At 48.0% G+C, this 20,060-nt stretch overlaps 2 pseudogenes; both read left to right on the top strand.

Annotated features, from left to right (window-relative positions):
• The first annotated feature begins 449 nt into the window (after window positions 1–449).
• Window positions 450–8,873, top strand: LOC128104585 (basigin-like; annotated as a pseudogene).
• Window positions 8,874–14,310: 5,437 nt separating this feature from the next.
• On the top strand, window positions 14,311–16,438 carry LOC128104782 (core histone macro-H2A.2-like; annotated as a pseudogene).
• The last annotated feature ends 3,622 nt before the right edge of the window (window positions 16,439–20,060 follow it).

Below are 20,060 nucleotides of genomic sequence, written 5' to 3'. Positions count from 1 at the left end.
ATCTACAAAGATTTCAGGCAATCCCAGGGTTACATAATAAGACCCTTTCTTGAAAAAAAAAAATGCCACCATAGGCCAAGTGCAGTACACTCCGGTAATTCCAGCTACTCTGAATGTTGAGGCAGGAGGACTGAAAATTCAAGGCCTGCCTGGGTGGCATGGTGAGTTTAAGTCCAGCCTGGACAGTCTCATGAGACCCTGTTCGAACTTTGACCTTTCGTTAGTGAAACTTAAGCCCATATTGATTTGCTGATGGTAATGGCCCTATGGCCAGAAGTAACTAAAGTCAATAAGGAATTCTCCATCAGAGTTTGTATGAGAGACTTTTCCTGGGGAGATGCACCCCCCCCATTTCTACTCATTCTAGAAGGGTCCAAACTTGGTGATCAATGAGTTTTTATTGGGGTCACTAACAGGAATTTGGGTGAGAGGCTATTACAGGGGCAGGAATGACTCCAGGGCAGCTGCAGAGCCCACCCTGTCACAGGTGAGGACTCAGTGAAAACAGTGACCCTGGAGCTTTGGGCACAACCTGTGGGCAGCCCCACAGTTGAGACATCTCTGCCTGGAGCGGAACTGGTCAGTCACCTCTTCTCCTAGCCTTGTGTATGGGGAGGGGCCCTCCGAATCTTGCAAATTTTCATCTTTCAGGATGTGGAGGTTTGTTTACTTCCTGTGAGCCTTCCCCTCCCTCCTGGAGGGAATTGCTATACCACAGCATTCCTTCAAACTAAGAATGCACAGTTCACCTTTAAAGAACTTTATTCTTTTATTAATGCAATGCAAGCACACACCGATTTGCTGATAGGACGATGGTCACATTTATAAAAAAACAACATCTAGGTCAGAGTTTCCTTTTCTGTCCGTTCACTATTTTATCTTCGGTGTATGAGGGTTCTGCTTGCATGTATGCCTGTGCACCACATGCCTGCAGAACTGAGAGTAGGGTATCAGATCCCCTGGAGCTGGAGCTCTAGATGGGTGTGAGCTGCCATCTGGGTTCTGGGAATCAAACTTAGGATGTCTGTAAGAGCAGCCAGTGCTTTGAACCACGGCACCATCTCTCCAACTCTGTGTCTGAGTGTAGACTAAGAACACACATTTCAATTTATGGAATAGAACTTGAGGAATGTCTGTGCTGTGAGGCACTTACATTGCCCCTTAGGCAGCACCTGTGTGGGCAAAGAAAGCCCTCAGTGTTGCCCAGAGGAGCATAGGAACAAAAGCGATAGTAACTCGCAAGACAATTTCTTTTTGCAAAAAGGGTGCACCAGAGCCTACGCTGGCCTAGCGAACACACACTCAGCCAGAACGGCCTCTGCCTTTTATCCCTGGTGTGGGTGGTGACTGTGTCTCATCCCATGGGTGGGATCTCTGTAAGAATTAAGTTTGCAGGAAGAAATAAAGAATGAGGGCTTTATTTAATGTGAGAGGTGGTACGTCAAGATCGGGTCGCAGTGTGATCAGGGTGCAGGACCAAATAACACACCGACCAGAGCTGGAGTGCGGGTTCCAGGCTTTCAGCGGGTGGTTTTCATAGCCAAGGGAAGAGAAGGGAGAGGGTTCCCATGGGGGCAGATGGGGGGAGTTGGCTGTTTTCCTTAGATAAGGTGTTTTGAGGTGCAGGGTCTGTGCTCTCCTTGTATCACTGTGTGTGTGTGTGTGTGTGTGTGTGTGTGTGTGTGTGTGTGTGTGTGTGTGTGTGTTGGTGGTGATGGGGCAGCTGCTTTTCATCTTCAGTTCCCAAATAGCTGCTTCCTGGAGCTATGAGGTCAGTTAGGGCCTTAGCTATTTTTGGGGATGGGGTAGGGGGTGGGGATGTTGTTCCTTTAATATCAACTGCATGATCTGATGTGATTGGCTAAGTGGTACAAAGAAGGTGGTGGGGGAGTTCAGGAAATTTGGGCCCTTGTCAGGCTGACTACCTTGGGAGGGAACGTTTTTCAGTAAGACATAGTATCTAGAATTCCATTACACATTCCATTTTAAACAGACTTATCTCTGGTGAAAAACATCTATTTGGCAATTTTTTTTTTTTGAGACAGGGTTTCTCTGTGTATTTCTGGTGCCTGTCCTGGATCTCGCTCTGTAGCCCAGGCTGGCCTCGAATTCACAGAGGTCCGCCTGGCTCTGCCTCCCAAGTGCTGGCACTAAAGGCGTGCGCCACCACCGCCCGGCTGCCATTTCTTTGTTTAGTGCAACTGTGGTTGATCTCAGACTGTCTAGCTACCCTTCACATCTCCAGAAATCGGTTGTTCCCCCCCTCCCCCTTCCGCCCCCTGAGAGTGAAGAGGTCACCAGTGCTAACTCCCCCTTCAAGCTGCAAGACCTGTTTATGACCTACCCAGAACCTGGCTCCCCGTTATATTGGCTAAGCCAGACTAAATCACGTGAGGTTGAATTTACCACTAACCCTCTAAACTATAAAAGCAGAAAACCCCCTTTGTTTAGGGGGTCTTAAGACTTTTCCGTCAGGACTCCCCATCACACTGTGCATAGTGACTTCCCTCCCGCTCTCCCACCGTCAAGCTCTGTCCTCATTAAGGTCCTCTGGTGTGGTGTTCACGCTGATGTTCCTAAGACGTTCTGTCCTCCCCAGCCCGCTCACCACCTCACAGGGCTCTCTCCTACTGTAGTTCACTCTGAAGGTAATGTCCCGGCAGCTCTTTACAAAGTAACCTCCTGTTCCCCTCTGATTTGTAACAAACTCATCCTATTTCCGGAGGATGAGAAACAGTTAGAAGTAAGAGAGTGGTGGTGGTTGGATCAGGAGAGAGGGGCTGACCTGAAACGACCCTTCAAGAGTGAGTCTTAGTAGGAGAGAGGGTGTCAGGACCACAGGAATCCTGATTGAACTTTAAGGTGGGAGAGCATTATAGGGGAAAGTGCATCCTGCCAGAGACAGCGTGGTGGGGCTTTAAAGGGGCGAGAGATTTCCCTTTAAGACTCGGAGAGGAATATAACCAAGAGGAATAGTTGAGAGAGATCAAGAGCGCTGCTATGGACCGGATGATGATGGGAGCCCCGGAGGAGGAGCCGCCAGAGAAATCTTCTGAATAAAGGAAAACCTCTAACTTTTAAATCCTCCTATGGGGTGGTGAGAAGATTCCCCGCCATGTGATTTAGTTAAGATCTCCTGATGTGAAGAGGAATATGGAGGAGCCAGGTAAGGGGTAGGACCATAATTAAGGCTGTAAAGCCACAGCACAGTGTGGCTTCTTAACTCTCTGCTCAGAGAGAAAAAGGGAGGGGGAAGGAGAGGAGAGGAGAAGACAGAAAGAGTGAGCTGCATGGACTCATGACCTGGTTATGATGTTCCAGAACAGCCCGAACTACACAGAGAAACCCTATCTCAAAAAAAACCAAAATGATGATGATGATGATGATGATGATGATGATGATTTACAATTTAAATTTTTAGCTTATTCACAAATTTATGCAACTATCACCACAATTAACTTAAGACATACAATGTTGGAGGTTAACCTGACCTGCAGGACTGCCTGACATCCCTGCTGAGAAAGTTAGGTGAAAAGCCTGGAGTCCTTGTAGGGTGCAACCTGAAACATGACCACCAGATTTTATTCTGAGACAGGGTCTTGCTGTCCAGGCTGGTTTTGAACTTGTGATCTTTCTGTCTCAGCCTCCTAGAGTAGCTGGGACTATAGGTGTGTACCATCACACCAGGTTACTTCTATGTGTAGAGGTAAGTGACAGGGAGGGCCAGTGTGCCTTGGGATTTGGCAGTCCTTGGCCTTTTTTCTGCAAGGACAGCTTGCCTAGGGTGGTGTGTGTGTGTGTGTGTGTGTGTGTGTGTGTGTGTGTGTGTACTTGAAATAGCAACTCTTGGAACTGAGGTTGTAGTTCAGTGTCAGAGAAGCTGCTAAGAATGCATGAGACCCTGGCTTAGATCCTCAGTACCAAAACAGAGAGCCAGACTTGTATACCTACATAGTGTATCATAGGGGCTGGAGACATAGCACACTGCTTGCTGCCCTTGCAGAGGACAGGAATTCTGCTCTCAACACCCACGTTAGTCATGTCACAACCTTTTGTAACCCTAGTCCTTGGGGATCTGATGCCCTCTTCTGGTTTCTGAGGGCACCCATATAATTAAAAAATAAACCTTAACGAAGCTTTACAACTAACAGCATTTCTAAGTGAATGGGGATAGAAATGTGTACAGCTGGCTGTAGTGGGTGGAGAAGGCTAGCTCTGCCAGGAGATGCTCTCTGTACCAAACGCTACCCCTATACCCAGGAGGTGGGTCTTAGGGAACCTTTTAGCCTTTTTAAAACTTGTCTGCAGGCTTCTTCAGAGGTTTGTAGCGTCTGTAGGCCGAGGCTGCCATCTGGTGGTCATGTTTCAGGTTGCACCCTACAAGGACTCCAGGCTTTTCACCTAACTTTCTCAGCAGGGATGTCAGGCAGTCCTGCAGGTCAGGTTAACCTCCAACATTGTATGTCTTAAGTTAATTGTGGTGATAGTTGCATAAATTTGTGAATAAGCTAAAAATTTAAATTGTAAATCATCATCATCATCATCATCATCATCATCATTTTGGTTTTTTTTGAGATAGGGTTTCTCTGTGTAGTTCGGGCTGTTCTGGAACTCACTCTGTAGACCAGGCTGGCCTTGAACTCACAGAGAACTGTCAACCTCTGCCTCCTGAGTTCTGGGATTAAAGGTGTGTGCCACCACTGCCTGGCAAATGGTTAAGCATTTTTCTGGTAGTGAGGAATTGAATCTAGCACCTTCTGTATGCTAGGCAAGTGCTCTATCATGTGCTACGGTCTCAGCTATGGAGATGTTTTCTTTTCTTTTTTTTTTTTTTTTTTTCGAGACAGGGTTTCTCTGTGTAGCTTTGCGCCTTTCCTGGATCTTGCGCTGTAGACCAGGCTGGCCTCGAACTCACAGAGATCCGCCTGGCTCTGCCTCCCGAGTGCTGGGATTAAAGGCGTGTGCCACCACCGCCCAGCGGAGTTGTTTTCTTAACTGAGTTCCGCTCTTCCCATATTACTCAAACTCCTGTCAAGTTGAAAAAAAAAACCCAAACAAACAAAACAAAACAAAAAACCCCCAAAAAACCACCACCACCACCACCACCACCACCACCACCACCACCACCACCACCAACAACAACAACAACAACAATACAAACTCAAAAACTAACCAACACAGGAGAAAACAATAAAAATCACATCTTCAAGCTTCCTGAGATAGGTGTTATTGGTAGCGTATCAAAAGTCCTTGATCTTGTAACTTAGTGCCCATAGATCAATCTTTCTCCTCCTCCCTTTCCCTCCTCCATTTCCCCTCCTCCCTTTCCCCTCCTCCCTTTCCCATCCTCCCTTCCCCTCCTCCCTTTCCCCTCCTCCCTTTCCCCTCCCCCCTTTCCCTCCTCCCTTTCCTTCCTCCCTTTCCTCTCCTCCCTTTCCCCTCCTCCCTTCTTTCCAACTTCTGGTAACCACTATCCTGCTCTCCACTTTGTAAGGACGTTTTTCTTATAACCATGTGAGAGTGGATGGTATGTGTCTTTTCATGCCTGGCCTATCTCTCTTAACCTGATGGTCATCAGTTGCGCCGATGCTGTCATAAGGAATGGAGTTTCATCTTTTTTTCTGGATGGAGAGTGTGCGGCTGTGCATGCATTTACCCTTCCATCAGTTCACGGACACTTATGTTGCTTCTGTGTCTCGGCTGTTGTGAATAGGGATGCGATGGACATGGATGTCTCTTCAACATCCTTTCTTCATCTCATGGCCCTTTCACTGTATACCCAGTAGAGGAATTGCTGAATCACATGATATTTCTAATTTTAGTTCTTTCTTTCTTGACAGGATCTCACTGTGTATCTCTGGCTGTCCTGGAACTCACTGGGGAGAAGAGGCTGGCCTGTCTTTGCCTCTCAAGTGCTAGGATTAAAGGCATGTGCTACTATGCCCAGCTTGTTTTTAATTTTCTAAGGTGCCTCAATACTGATGTAGATGGCAGCTCTATTAACTCCCTCTCAACATTCATTTTTATGTGTATGGGTGTTTTGCCTACATGCATATCTTTACACTATGTGTATTCCTGGTGCCCATGGAGGCCAGAAGAGGGGGTTGGTCACCTGGAACTGGAGTTACAGATACTTGTGGGCTGTCATGTGGGTGCTGGGAATTGAACACCGGGTCTTCCAGAAGAGCAGCCAGTGCTTTAACCGCTGAGCCATCTCTCCAGCCCTGTGCAGAAGCTTTTAAGGTGGATGTCATCCCACATCTGTTTCTGTTGCCTGAGCTTTTGAGGTCATGTCTAAAAATCCCACAGCCATTCCTGTGTCCGGTGGCCTCTGTCCATTTCCTCCCAGTAGTTTCAAGTTTCACTTAAGTCTTTGATCCACCTCAAGTTGATTTTTGTAACTCCCGAGAGAGGGAGGTGTAGTCTAATTCTTCCACGCTCGGATATCCAAAGTTCTCAGCCCCGCTTACCGAAAAGCCTCTTTTCTCCAACCTTAACATCTGTGGGCGCCTTTTAATTGCAGTTTCAATTCGCTTCTCAGACAGGGCTTTTTAGGTTATCTACTTTTTCCTTAATGAACTTTGGTAATTTGTGTCTTATAAGGATGTTTTTCATTTCTTTTTGAATTTTATGTTATTTATATTTAAAATATATTTTAAAAAAACTTAAAAAATTTTAGGCATTTTTCTATGTTTGTCCATGCATAAGAAGATGCTTGGCTGTGAGCCAGCATGTGGGTGCTGGGAACCAAACTCAGTCCCTCTGGAAGAGAAACAAGTGCTCTTTAACTACTGAGCCACCTCTCCCTCCTTCTATTGCTGATTTCTGATTTAATTTCTTTCTAGTCAGAGCATTATATGAGTAAAATCCTTTTCATATAATTGAGATTCGATTGATTGCTGAGACTTTTGTTTTGGTACCCATCCTGTGTGCACTGGAGAACATTATCCTGCTCTTGTTGGCTTGAGTATTGCGTGAGGTTAAGTTAATCAATCGGTGGTTGCTCAACTGGCCCATATTTTTGATGATTTCCCGTCCACTTGTTCGATAAGTTAGAGAGAGAGAGAGAGAGAGAGAGAGAGAGAGAGAGAGAGAGAGAGAGAGAGAGAGAGAGAGAGAGAGAGAGAGAGAGAGAGAGAGAGATTAAAGTTTCCAGTAGTAACAGTGAATTTATCTCTTCTCTTTCTCTTTTGAGACAGGATTTCTCTGAGTAGCCCTGGAACTCATTCTGTAGACCAGGCTGGCCTGGAACTCTGAGATCTTCCTGCCTCTGCCTCACTGGAGTGCCAGGATTAAGGTACGCACCACCATGCCTGGTGGATTTGCCTGTTTTCATGACTACACCTTCAGCGCAAAGATCTGGCGTCATTGCTTCTTTCTTGTCTTTGAAGCATTTGTCACTTCCCAGCTCGATCCACAAGGAGGCGCTCTGCAGCACACAGCAAACTTAACACAGTGTTGTTAAGTTTCTGTCAGTTTTTCTGTCTCTTTTCTGACTAGAGCATTAAGTCCTCGGCTACAGTGACTGCATTTTGTCACATATTTGAGGGGCTAGGAACTAACTGATGATGTGAGAAAGACAGTTAAGACGCAGTAAACAGTTGCCATAGTTAAAATCGGGAACAAGGCCGGGAGGGACGTCTCAGTGGTGAGGAGCAGATGCTGCTTTTGCAGAGGGCCTGAATTTGATTCTCAGCACCCACATTGGGCAGCTCACAACCACTAGTAACTCCGGCTCCCGGGGACCCAATGCCCTTTCTGGCCTCTGAGGCTACTTGCATTCACACACACACACACACACACACACACACACACACACACACACTCACACATTAAAAAAGCAAAAAAAAACAAAACAAAAACAAACCCAAAAAAACAAAAAACCTTAGCCAGTCATCACAGTGCAGCACACCCTTAATCCCAGCACTTGGGAAGCAGAGGCAGGAGGATCTCTCTAAGTGTGAGGCCAACTGGTCTACACAGCGAGTTCCAGACCAGTCAGGGCTACACAGTGAGACCCACCCATATGTAACATATAAATCTTAAAAAAAAAAAAAAAACAAACAGAGGTGACAGGGCGGCGGCGCTGGGCTTCGAGCTCCTGGGTGGCTAAGGCGCCTGCGCAGCGGCAGGCACCATAGTAACCTGCATGAGCAATGACTGGCCCCAGGACACACCTTCCCTGCTCTCTGAACAGCGGTGGCGTCGACATCATTGGCCACCACTGGAGGAGAGGTGGCAAGGTACCGCAAGAGGACATGCTACCTGACCTGCAGACGCAGGACACGGTGGACACAGATGACCGCTCTGGGGAATATTCCTTCATCTTCCTTCCTGAGCCCGCGGGCATGGGCGACATCCATGTGGAAGGGCCACCTCGGATCAAGGTCGGAAAGAAGTGGGAGCATTCCAGTGAGGGAGAGAAGGTGAGACTGGTCTGCAAATGCGATTCATTCCACCCTCCTGTCCCTCAGTGAACTGGTTTAAGACCTCTGACTCTGGGGAACCAGCTGATCATCAATGGCTCTGAGAGCAAGTACGTCGTGGTATCCACCGCTGAGAGATCTGAGCTGACCGTCAGCAACCTCGACACAGATCGTGACCCTGGCACCTACATGTGTAACACCACCAATTCCCAGGGCACTGTCCAGGAGCGGATGACACTGTGTGCTAAGTTGCCTGGCCTCCCTCTGGCCCTTCCTGGGCATCGAGGCTGAGGTCCTGGTGTTGGTCACTATCATCTTCATTTATGAGAAGGATGGAAGCCCGACCAGAACCTGGACGGGGATGACCCTGGTGCTGCCCCACTGAAGGGCAGCGGGCATCACATGAATGAAAAGAACAAGAATGTATGCCAGAGGAACGCCACCTGAATAGCGGAGTGGGGCCGGGGCGGGGGGCGGGGGTGGTGTTGGGGAAGCGCCTGACCCCAGCCAAGCCTCTACCTCCACTCCCTGTCCCATCTGTCCCATCTCACCCGACCTGAGCCTACCCACCCCCGACCTCCTATCCCAACCCGGCTGAAGACAGAGGCTCACCTTGCAGAAAGCCCTCCTGGAAGAAGCAAGCCGCCCACAGCACCCCTGTTTCTAGTTTAAACTAAACGAGGTTTCTATGCAGAGAATCCGTTCCTTAGGGGTTTCTGTTGTTTGATTTTTTCCTTCCCCTTTTAAGCATGTCACTATAACCCTGTGGAGTGGGGGAGTGGGGCCTTGTCCTTGGCCAGGAGGGAGAGGCCAGGGCAAGCTCTGACTTCTTGGTGGAGGGGGCCCCTGCCTGCTCCCCTGTATGGGACTGCCCATCCCCATCATGGGCAACATGGCTGGGGCTGCTGGGACCCCGCAAATAAAGACCTACCCCACCAAACCAACCAACCAACCAAGCAAGCAACTCAAATCCAATGAGGAACAAGAATTTAGCGCAGTCAGGGAAGTACAACAAGGACCGGTAGAGGGAATGCATGGGCTTTAGAAATCCAGTTCCCAGGGAGGACGCGACTTCTCACATGATAGAAAAAAGGCAGAGTGAAAATTGATGACCACATCTGACCCTTACTAGGGCAACCCTATCTGGAGCCCGTGGATGCACATGAAAGATTCTAAACAGCAGAGATGTGAAAAATCAAAGTAAGAGGGAGGTGGTCCAGGACGTGGCTTTGAGAAGGAGTAAAAATAGCCAGAGATGTTTTCTTTTAAGGCTTTCTGATGTGAACATGGGCCAAAGGCTTAAAGGGACCGAGCTTGGTTCTAACAGATAAGGCACGATCTTAAGAGGTGGCACACTTGCTGTCACTCCACAGGAGTGACATAAGGTTGCTCTTCGGATGCTGACAGACCCAGCGTGACATAGCCAAGGCAGATGGTGAGCAGCATCACCGGGTGAAGGGGAGGGAGATGTAAACTCCATCCTGCTTTTATCACCCAGCTGTCTCCCTCTGCGTTCTCAACCTGATCCAAATTCTCCACTTCCCGTTTCACGTCACCCGGGCTATCTCTGTCTTAGAAGTTGACAGGCAGCAAGAATAGTTTGCGGGATATAACGGATTCAAGATGTTCAGTTCTGACTTCGCAAAGAAGGAGTCTCCTTGCTCATGTTGTTATGCTAATGTTTTCCTGCACTGGACCTCAATTTGGTGTGTTTGGTATTCTTATATGGAGACAGGAGAGCATTTATTCAATAGCTTTGTGTTCATGTTTCACCCATAAGCTCAGCTCCACTAATGCACTGATGTATAAATATATTCAGAGCCTGGTAATAGAACAATTTGATGTAATGTTTGTCTTAAAGGAGCTCATGGCTTTATAGGAAAGAAAGTAGATATTTAGATATCTGTACGGCAGTTAATGACTCCCCACAGATGTGTGGGCCTTTTAAGGTTTAGTTGAGAGGCTCTTATGATATTCTTTCTTTTTTCTTTCTTCAAGTCAGATATCTCTGTGTAGCCCTAGCTGTCCTGGAACTCGTTCTGTAGATCAGGCTGACCCCAAACTCACAGAGATCCGTCTGCCTCTGCCTCCCAAGTGCTGGGATCAAAGGTGCATTCCACCACCGTCCGGCTCTTCTGATTTTCTTACATGGTCTCTGTCTTAGTTAGGATTCTATTGTTGTGAAGAGATACCCAGACAATGGTAATGCTTATAAAGGAAAACATTTGATGGGGGCTGGCTTCCAGTTTCAGAGGTTTAGTCCATATCGTCATGGTGGGAAGCATGGCAGTGTGCAGGCGGACATGGTGCTGGAGAAGGAGCTGAGAGTTCTGCATCTTAGTCCACAGGCAGCAGAAGGAGACTGTGCCACTAGGCTTAGCTTGAGCATATGAGACCTCAAAGCCCACCCCCACAGTGACACACTTCCTCCAACAAGGCCACACCTCCTAATAGTGCCACTCCCTATGGGACAAGCATTCAAACACATGAGTCTATGGGGGCCATTCCTATTCAAACCACCACAGTCTCTCTCCTTCCATTTTATTTTATTTTATTTTATTTTTTTATTTTTTTTTTTTTTTTGGTTTTTCGAGACAGGGTTTCTCTGTGTAGCTTTGCGCCTTTCCTGGAACTCACTTGGTAGCCCAGGCTGGCCTCGAACTCACAGAGATCCGCCGGCCTCTGCCTCCCGAGTGCTGGGATTAAAGGCGTGCGCCACCACCGCCCGGCCTCTCCTTCCATTTTAAAGGAGTGCTTCATATACCCCAGGCTGGGCATAACCTCATTTTGTGGCTGAGGATGACCTTGAACTTCTGGTTCTCCTGCCTCCATCTCCTGGGTGCTGGGATTACAGGCATACACCATTACACCCAGCTCATGTGATGCTGGAGACAGAACCCAGAGCCTCGTGAATGCTACACGAGTACTCCACCAGCTAAGTTACAACCCCAGCTCATGCATTGTGGTCTCCGAAGCAGATGTGTTCAGCTGCAGTTGGGTTCAACTGGAAGACTGGTAGGGCTTCTTCCACCTGTCTCAGTGTTTCCCCACGTGTCTCAGCATTTTCCCACGTATCTCAGCATTTCCCCACGTGTCTCAGCATTTTCCCACGTATCTCAGTGTTTCCCCACGTATCTCAGCGTTTCCCACGTATCTCAGCGTTTCCCCACGTATCTCAGCATTTTCCCACGTATCTCAGCATTTCCCCACGTGTCTCAGCGTTTCCCATGTGTCTCAGCGTTTCCCACGTATCTCAGCGTTTCCCACGTGTCTCAGCGTTTCCCACGTGTCTCAGCGTTTCCCACGTATCTCAGCATTTCCCACGTGTCTCAGCGTTTCCCACGTATCTCGGTGTTTCCCACGTATCTCAGCATTTCCCACGTATCTCAGCATTTCCCCACGTATCTCAGCGTTTCCCATGTATCTCAGCGTTTCCCACGTATCTCAGCGTTTCCCACGTATCTCAGCGTTTCCCACGTATCTCAGCGTTTCCCACGTGTCTCAGTGTTTCCCCACGTGTCTCAGCATTTTCCCACGTATCTCGGCGTTTCCCACGTGTCTCAGCGTTTCCCACGTATCTCAGTGTTCCCACGTATCTCAGCGTTTCCCACGTATCTCAGCGTTTCCCACGTATCTCAGCGTTTCCCACGTATCTCAGTGTTCCCACGTATCTCAGCGTTTCCCACGTATCTCAGCGTTTCCCACATATCTCAGCGTTTCCCCCACGTATCTCAGTGTTTTCCCACGTATCCCAGCATTTTCCCACGTATCTCAGCGTTTCCCACATATCTCAGCGTTTCCCCCACGTATCTCAGTGTTTTCCCACGTATCTCAGTGTTTCCCACGTATCTCAGCGTTTCCCACGTGTCTCAGCGTTTCCCACGTATCTCAGTGTTTTCCCACGTATCTCAGTGTTTTCCCACGCGCTGTCTCGTTGTCCCATCACTTCAGTAGTGTTTTAGGCACTTTCCTTGCTGCTGAGGCAAAACACCTGCAAGGAGGAACTTAGGTGAGGGGGGCTCGCTTTAACTCAGGTATCGGGGCTGCCGCTCCGTCATGACAGGGAGACTGGCAGCTGGCCTCGCTCTGACCCGATGAGCTTGAAGCACTGTTTATTTACATCGTGGCGGAGCAGGAAGTGGAAGAGCTGGAATAGAACCCTCAAAGGCCTGCTCCCAGGGACCCACCTCCACCAACCAATGGCCCCCTCACAAAAGGTTTCATTACTTTCTAAAACAGTTCCACCATCGGGGACCAAGTGTTCGAACACATGAGCCTGGGAGAACACCCCACACCAAAATCCTAAAAGGAGCCTAAGGTTATTCCTTTCTTAGATTTTTATTTTTTTTATTTTTAAGACAAGGTCTCACATACTGCAGGGATCCTGGAACTCACCATGTAGCTGAAGCTGGTCTTAAATTCCTGTCTCTACCTCCCAGGTACTCAGATTTTAGGCCTGTACTACTTTATCCAGCTTCTCTTTAGATTTTTGAGGTAGTGTCTCATGGTGCAGCCCACGGTGGCTCCTACAGCCAGGTAGTCCAATTTTCCTTTACAGAGAGATAAACAACGTTACCAGAGAGCAATTGTGAGTTGGCGGGATTCTCAGGAGAGGGCCAGACATGGCATCGCTTTTGCTACATTTGATTGAGAAGTAACGTCACAATGCCAGCCTGGACTCAAGAGGATAGGAAGTTTGCTCAGTGGGTGAGTGGCTTGCACTTAGGTGGATGAGGGACTCGATAGTGACCTTTTTGAGGAGTGTTCACCACTGATGCAGCTAGCTAAGAGCCAGAGCTAAAATGTAGCGAGCACTTCTGAGTCAGATGACAGGCCACATATCTGACACATGTCGTGTAGCTGGAGAATTTCTCTCCAGCTCCCACCAAGTCCCGCCAGTCCCTGAGCCCACTTAAAAAATAAACACACAGACGCTTACATTATTTAAACTGCTTGGCCGTTAGCTCAGGCCTATCATTGTCTAGCTCTTACTCTTATATTTAGCCCATTTTTATTAATCTATACTTTGCCACGTGGCTTGTGGCTTACTAGTACCTTACATCTTGCTTGTCCTGGCGGCGGCTGCAGCCCATCTCCTTCTCCGCCTTCCTGTTCCCTCAATTCTCCTCTCTGTTAGTCCTGCCTATACTTCCTGTCTGGCTACCGGCCAATCAGTGTTTATTTATACAGAGCGATATCCACAGCAATGTCATCTCATGGAATCCCTCTATATGAAATCTCCATGCCCAGTTGAATTCAAGACCAGCCTCAGGTAGCTCAGTTGAAGGTTTCGTGAACTCCCCACCCCTCCATGAGAGCATGCACACAGCCTAGCAAGTGGGAAAAGCTAAATGCCTCAAGATAGCAGTTGTTTGGCTGTGAGGGAAGTCCTATATAACAGTACCACAGTCATATCAAGTCCAGAAGACAGCATTTCCCGACTCTTCCCCATCTACCTGTATTCTCAGCACACAGGAAACAGAGATGAATGGTTGTTAGTTTGAGTCCAGCATGGCTGTTGTTGAGCTCCTAGTGTAAAAGATAACTAAATCCCTTGGAGTTGAGGGTATGCTCAGTGTTAAGAGTGTGTACTTATCAATGCACAGGCTCTTGGTACCATAATAAAAATACATTTTTTGGGGGTTTAAGATGTAGGTGTAGCTGTGCATACCTTTAATTTTAACCCTCAAGAACCACCACCCAAGCTCTTCCTGCTGCTGTCTGCCGATCTGGATGTAGAACTCTCAGCTACGCCTCCAGCATCGTGTCTGCCGGCATGCCACCATGTTTCCTGCTACAACTGATAATGGACTAAACCTCTGAATTACTGTGTAAGGGCCAGGAGGCCATCGTGTTAGCAAGCTAAGAGAGAAACTGAGGCAAGATGTCAGGCCGGAGCCGGAAGAAGAAATTGTCCAGGTTGTCCCGGTCAGTCACGGCCAAGGTCTTCTTTCAAGTAGGGCGGTTGGTGCATTACCCAGAAAAAGGGACGTTCATGTACCAGATCAGCGTGGAGCTACATGGCAGCCACCATTGAGTGCCTGGCAGTGGAAATCCTAGCATTGGCTGGAACCTCTGCCAGGGACAGCAAGAAGGACCCGACAACCCCCAGACACACCCTGCTGCCCACTGCCAATGATGAGGAGCTCAACCAGCTGCTGAAAGGAGTAACTACCCCCAGTGAGGGTGTCCTGCCTGGAATTCACCCCGAACTGCTGACCAAAGAGCGAGGAAACAAAGGTAAGCCAGAAACGATCCTCTTCCCACCCACAGAGAAAAGAGGAAGGCAGCATCAAGCAAGAAGCGGGGTAAGAAATTCAAGGCCACCAAGCCATGGACATCCAAGATGCCCAAACCAGATGACAATGATAAAGGCAGAACGTCAAATTCCACCTTGGAAGACCAGCCAGGGGAAGGATTCACCGTAGGGTGAAAAGGGCCAAGAAAAAACACCCTGACCCTGACTTGAAATCACACCAAGCCCTGAGCTTGCCACAGAGTCAGGCTGCAGAATCCCACCAATCCCTGAGGTCCCTGAGCTCAAAATGTCACCAATCTCTGAGCTTGCCCCAGAATCAGACCATCAAAATCCACCAATCCCAAGCCACCCTGGAAAGCTCTCCCCGCCTCCAAGAAATGCTATCTAAGATCGGGTACCCGGTTCAGTTTGCTGCTTCTCAGCGGAGGCACCCACCCTCCTGGATTTTTCCTTCCCAACAAATCTCTTGAGTGAGGTTTGTTGTGTGATGTGAGCAGAGCCCAGCTGTACCAACTTTTGCTGGAGCAGAGCAGAGCAGAGAAGAACTTCTAACACTTTTTCTGGGGGAAAACCCTCTGTAACATGAGTCTTAAAAGTTCTTATTAATAAAATCAAACCCGAGGCCAGTTATTGGGGTCAATGCTGGTAGATCAGAGAGACAGAACAAGCCACAGCTATCTCACCTTGCCAATTCCTCAGCTGGTCTTGTTTCCTTAGACTGGAAGCTTCTGTGTCCTCATCCCAATGGCTTTCAGCTGAACTGCTGCTAGAAGCCTGAATGCTTAACCAGCCAAATGCTTAACCAGGCAAACGCCTTTAGTTTCTGGTCCTCACGCCTTATATACCTTTCTACTTTCTACCACCACTCCCTGGGATTAAAGGCATGAGTCACCATGCTTAGCTGTATCCTTGAACACATGGATTTCTGCCTCTGGAATGCTAGGATTAAAGGCGTGTGCTACCACTGCCTAACTTCTGTGTTTAATATTGTGGCTGTTCTGTGTCTGACCCCAGATAAGTTTATTAGGGTTCACAATATTTTGGGGAACACAGTGCCACCACAACCCTCCCCTGTAGGAGCAGAGCTGTTGCACTTGCATTGGAAACCTTTTCCTGGAGCAGAGCTGTAAGTTGCTAGGCTTGCGGTGACTTTGTGGTATTCCCTGACTCCCGACTGCCAGGATACCTTTCCAAATCTGAGCTGTAATGCTTACATTCACCATCCTGTCTTTGAAGAGCCTTGGTTTGGGGCAAAAGCTATCCCTGACCCAAAGTAATGTCAGCCGTATTGGCTCCACGAGGGTGGGGTCCAGCCGACCGCAGCCGAAATCGACCTCAAAGAAGACATAGATGGGTAAAGAAAGGGAGCTCTGCAAATCCCAACAGCCCTTTGAAAGCTGCTTGAAGTGGCTGACAGCCAGTTCGGTGGACTCGCAGCCAAATTTGTCATCCACTGTCACATCCCCCAACTGGGTTCTGACAAATGTGAAGAATAACTGGGAGAGACCATCAAAACCTGCTTGTCGGCAGCAGAGGACAAGAAGCTTAAGTCTGTCACCTTTCCACCTTTCCCCACCCCCGTGGAAGAAACTGCTGTCCCAAACAGATAGCAGCCCAGGTGACCCTCAAGGCTATCTCAGCCCATGTCAACAACTGGAGCACGTCCTCTCTGAAGAACGTGTATTTCCTGATCTTCGACAGCGAGAGCATCAGCATCTACGTACAGGAGGTGGCCAAACTGGACACCAAGTAGCTCTCCAGAGGGGATGGAGAAGGATCAATGTCACATCACAAGAGTAGGGATGGGGGTGGGGTGGGGTGATGGGGTGGGGTTGGGGTTATTTTTTAAAAGAATTGGGGAAGGGTGACATGGTAGGGAGGCATTGGGAACAGGTCCTGCCTGCCTGGAGAAGGGGCCCAGCACATTTTGTATTCTTTACAAAGGCCTCTTCTGCAATTAACCAGGTCTCCACCAGAGTTTTCCTATTGCTTTAGAACTTTTAAAAACAAACTAACGGGTTGGGGATTTAGCTCAGTGGTAGAGTGCTTGCCTAGCAAGCGCAAGGCCCTGGGTTTGGTCCTCAGCTCCCGGAGGGGGGAAAAAAACTAACATAAAAATAGACCCTGTTTAGATTTATAGCATTGACTTTTACACACTCTCACACACACGCCAATCCTTTCAAATTTCTCAAGTCTTTGGTTCCTCTTTTTTCCAAGTGAAGAGCATGTGGCTGCCACTTGGATGTACTGGCTGTCTCCCTCAGTGAATAGGAGATAGGAAGACGTCATGGGGTGCTTTTCTCTTCTGTTACAGGGTCTCCTTCCCGATCCCAAAGCATTTGTAGCCACACCTAAAGAAGTCTGCTTCTGGATTTTTGCTTGCTTGTTCAGTTTTGTTTTCAAAGAAAAAGAGAAATGAAAGAAAAAACAAATCACCTACGTCCCTCTCTGCCCTTGGCCATCACTGACCTGTTTCCTGCTTCTGTGAATTTTATTATTTTATATTTCACATTCAAGCAAGAGCTTGTAATATTTCTTTTTCTGATAATATTCTTTAAAAAACTTTAAATTTATTTATTTCTTATGTGTGTGAGTGTTTTGTCTGTGGACCACATGCATGTCTGGTGCCTTTGGAGGCCAGAAGAGGGTATCAGATCCCCTGGGACTAGAGTTACAGATGGTTGTGAGCCTTCTTGTGGGTGCTGAGAATTCAATCTAGAGCCTCTGGAAGAGCAGTCAGTGCTCTTAACCACTGAGCCATCTCTCCAGCCCTGTAACATTTTTTTTTTTTCTTTTTTAATGCCAGGGTTTGGTGACTGGATCAAGGTGGATGGGTAGGAAAGCAGAGAAACTGTACCTTTAACAGTATCTCAGATGTGTGTGTGGACCCAAGGAAGAAGAGAAAGCATGGGAAGCCATGTAAATTTGTAGGGAGAGAGGGAGAAGACGGTACAGACAATCTGAGTTGTGGGACTTCTGGGTCACTTAAGGAGAGATGCCTTTGAGTAGTGTATATAGGATTCGTGACTCTGAAGATAGGGGACATTAGCTTTCATTTCACACTTAGAAAATTTGAGATTCAGAAGAGAAATCCTTTGCCCAGGGTTCACAGATCTTGCCCGTCTGCCTGGTGCTTGTTTATTCTTCACACATTATATTTGCCTTCTCGTGGGTAAAGAGATTAATGAAGAATTCATCAGTAGAGTACAGCAGTGCTGCACACTGAGCGCAGCTCTCCTTCTGGTCACCCTCGACTCTTAAGAAAGAATGGAAGCTATATTCAAGTGACTGTTCATTTTCCTCCATTATTTGTGATGCTGGAAATTGAACACCAAACCTGGAAGGTGCTGGGTAAGCATTCTTATATTCCTAGCCCTAAGACAATATGACTTTAAAAATTTTAAAATCATAGGCCGGGTATGGCGGTGCATGCCTTTAATTCCAGCACTTGGGAGGCAGAGGGCTGGCAGATTTCCATGTGTTTGAGGCCAGCCTGGTCTACACAGTGAGTTTTAGGATAGCCAAGACACATATATTTAAATTAATTAGTGCATGTGCTTGTGCATGTGCCGTGGTGAGTGTGTGGCAGTCAGGAAAACTCGGAGGAGTTGATTCTCTCCTTCCGTTATGTGGGTCCCTGGAAGTTATACAGGCAGGTTCTGTGGCAAGAACCTTTATCCTCCGAGGCCTCTTCCCGGGTTAACAATATTATTTTATTTTAGATTTCTTTATTTTAGTTTACGTCTATGTATATTTTGCCTGCATGTGTCTATGTGTACCTCATGTGGGCCTGGTGCCCACAGAGGTCAGAAGAGGGGGTTCTAGGCTCCTCTAGATCAAGAGTCAGGAATAGTTGTGAGCCACCAGGTGGGTGCTGGGAACCAAACCTGGGTCCTCTGCAAGAGGTTCTTAACTGCTGAGCCATCTCTCCAGCTCTGACAAATACTACTATTATAAAAACGTAGAACCCTTTGGCTGCATATGGTCATTTAGTGCCACCTCTCCCTTTTTATGTGTCCTAGGGTGGCCTCGGATTGGCCACGTAGCCAAGGACGATCTTGTACTTCGATATTCCTGCTTCCGTCTCCTGAGTGCTAGGATTATAGGTTTGAACCACTATGACTGGGTATTGAACCCTGGGCTTTGTGCGTGCTGGGCAAACACTCAGCCTCCCTGTGCCCCAGCCCCTCTGCTGCTGTTTACACAGGACAAGTCAAATGAAGAGAAGTCAGATAAATATTAAAAACACAAAAAGTAAAAACATAAAAATCCCAGCACACCTGAGGGAACACAGAAATGGAAATGGTGAGACGCAGCCACTGGGGCACACCTTCTCCACACTGCCTGCTTCCACCAGGGCACACCTTCTCCACACTGCCTGCTTAGCTGAGCCTTGTGTCGTGGCACATGCTCGTAAATCCCAGTGCTTGGGAGACAGAGGTGGGAGGATCAGGAGTTCAAGGCCAGCCTTGGCCACATTGCTAATTCAAGGCCGGTTTGGGTTACATGAGACCCTGTTTCAAAAACCTGAAGATGGGGCTGGGGATAAAGTGCTCACCATGCAACCACGTGACCAGAGTTCAGACCCCCCAGAACACACATGAAAGCTGGGCAGGCATGGCAGCTCTCTGTAGTCACAGCGCTTGGGAGGCAGAGAGGAGGGATCCCTGTGACGAGCTGGTCGACAAGCTGGAATTGGTGACCTGTGGGTTCAGCAAGAGCCTGCCTGAATCAATAAAGCAGAAAGCAATTGAGGAAGACTCCCGACGTCAACTCCTCATATACTCCTCTACGTATGTGCACACCTGTGAATACACATGCAATGTGTGTACATATACACATACATACGCAAATCTGCACCAAACCCACAAACAAGCAACCTCCCCAGCCCCCAAACAACACAATATGCTCTGCCTAGCCCTACTGTCTGCTCCTTGTCTCTTTTGAGAGCCATTTGTCTAGTAATGGTTTAAAACTTAATTCCTGCAAAGCCAAATAAACTCACTTGTTGGATGCAGGGAACTCGGGGGTGGGTGGGTGGGTGAGGGCAAGGCTGCATCTCCCAAATGAGGGGCGGCATGTGGCATGGGGACCGCCTGTACTCAGGAGGCCAAAGATTATGCCCATTCACACATATCTCTTTCTCCACCATGGCTGACATGTTACTGACTACACATGTGCATGACCATGTGCATAGCATACATGGACACTCACATGCTAAACAGAGCAGTCCACTGTGAATCACTGAACCCCATGCACTTGCTCTCTTGGGACCTAGTTTTTCTTCTTGGGGCAAGCACACACTTCACTTTTTTTTTTCTTAAAGAAATATAATTTTTTTTTTTGAGACAGGGTTTCTCTGTGTAGCTTTGTGC

This window comes from Peromyscus californicus, unplaced genomic scaffold (genome assembly GCF_007827085.1).
Source record: "Peromyscus californicus insignis strain IS unplaced genomic scaffold, ASM782708v3 Scaffold_8__1_contigs__length_139910024, whole genome shotgun sequence".
NCBI lineage: Eukaryota > Metazoa > Chordata > Mammalia > Rodentia > Cricetidae > Peromyscus > Peromyscus californicus.
The sequence above is the reverse complement of the archived record's forward strand: the minus strand, read 5'-3'. Positions and strand labels throughout refer to the sequence as shown.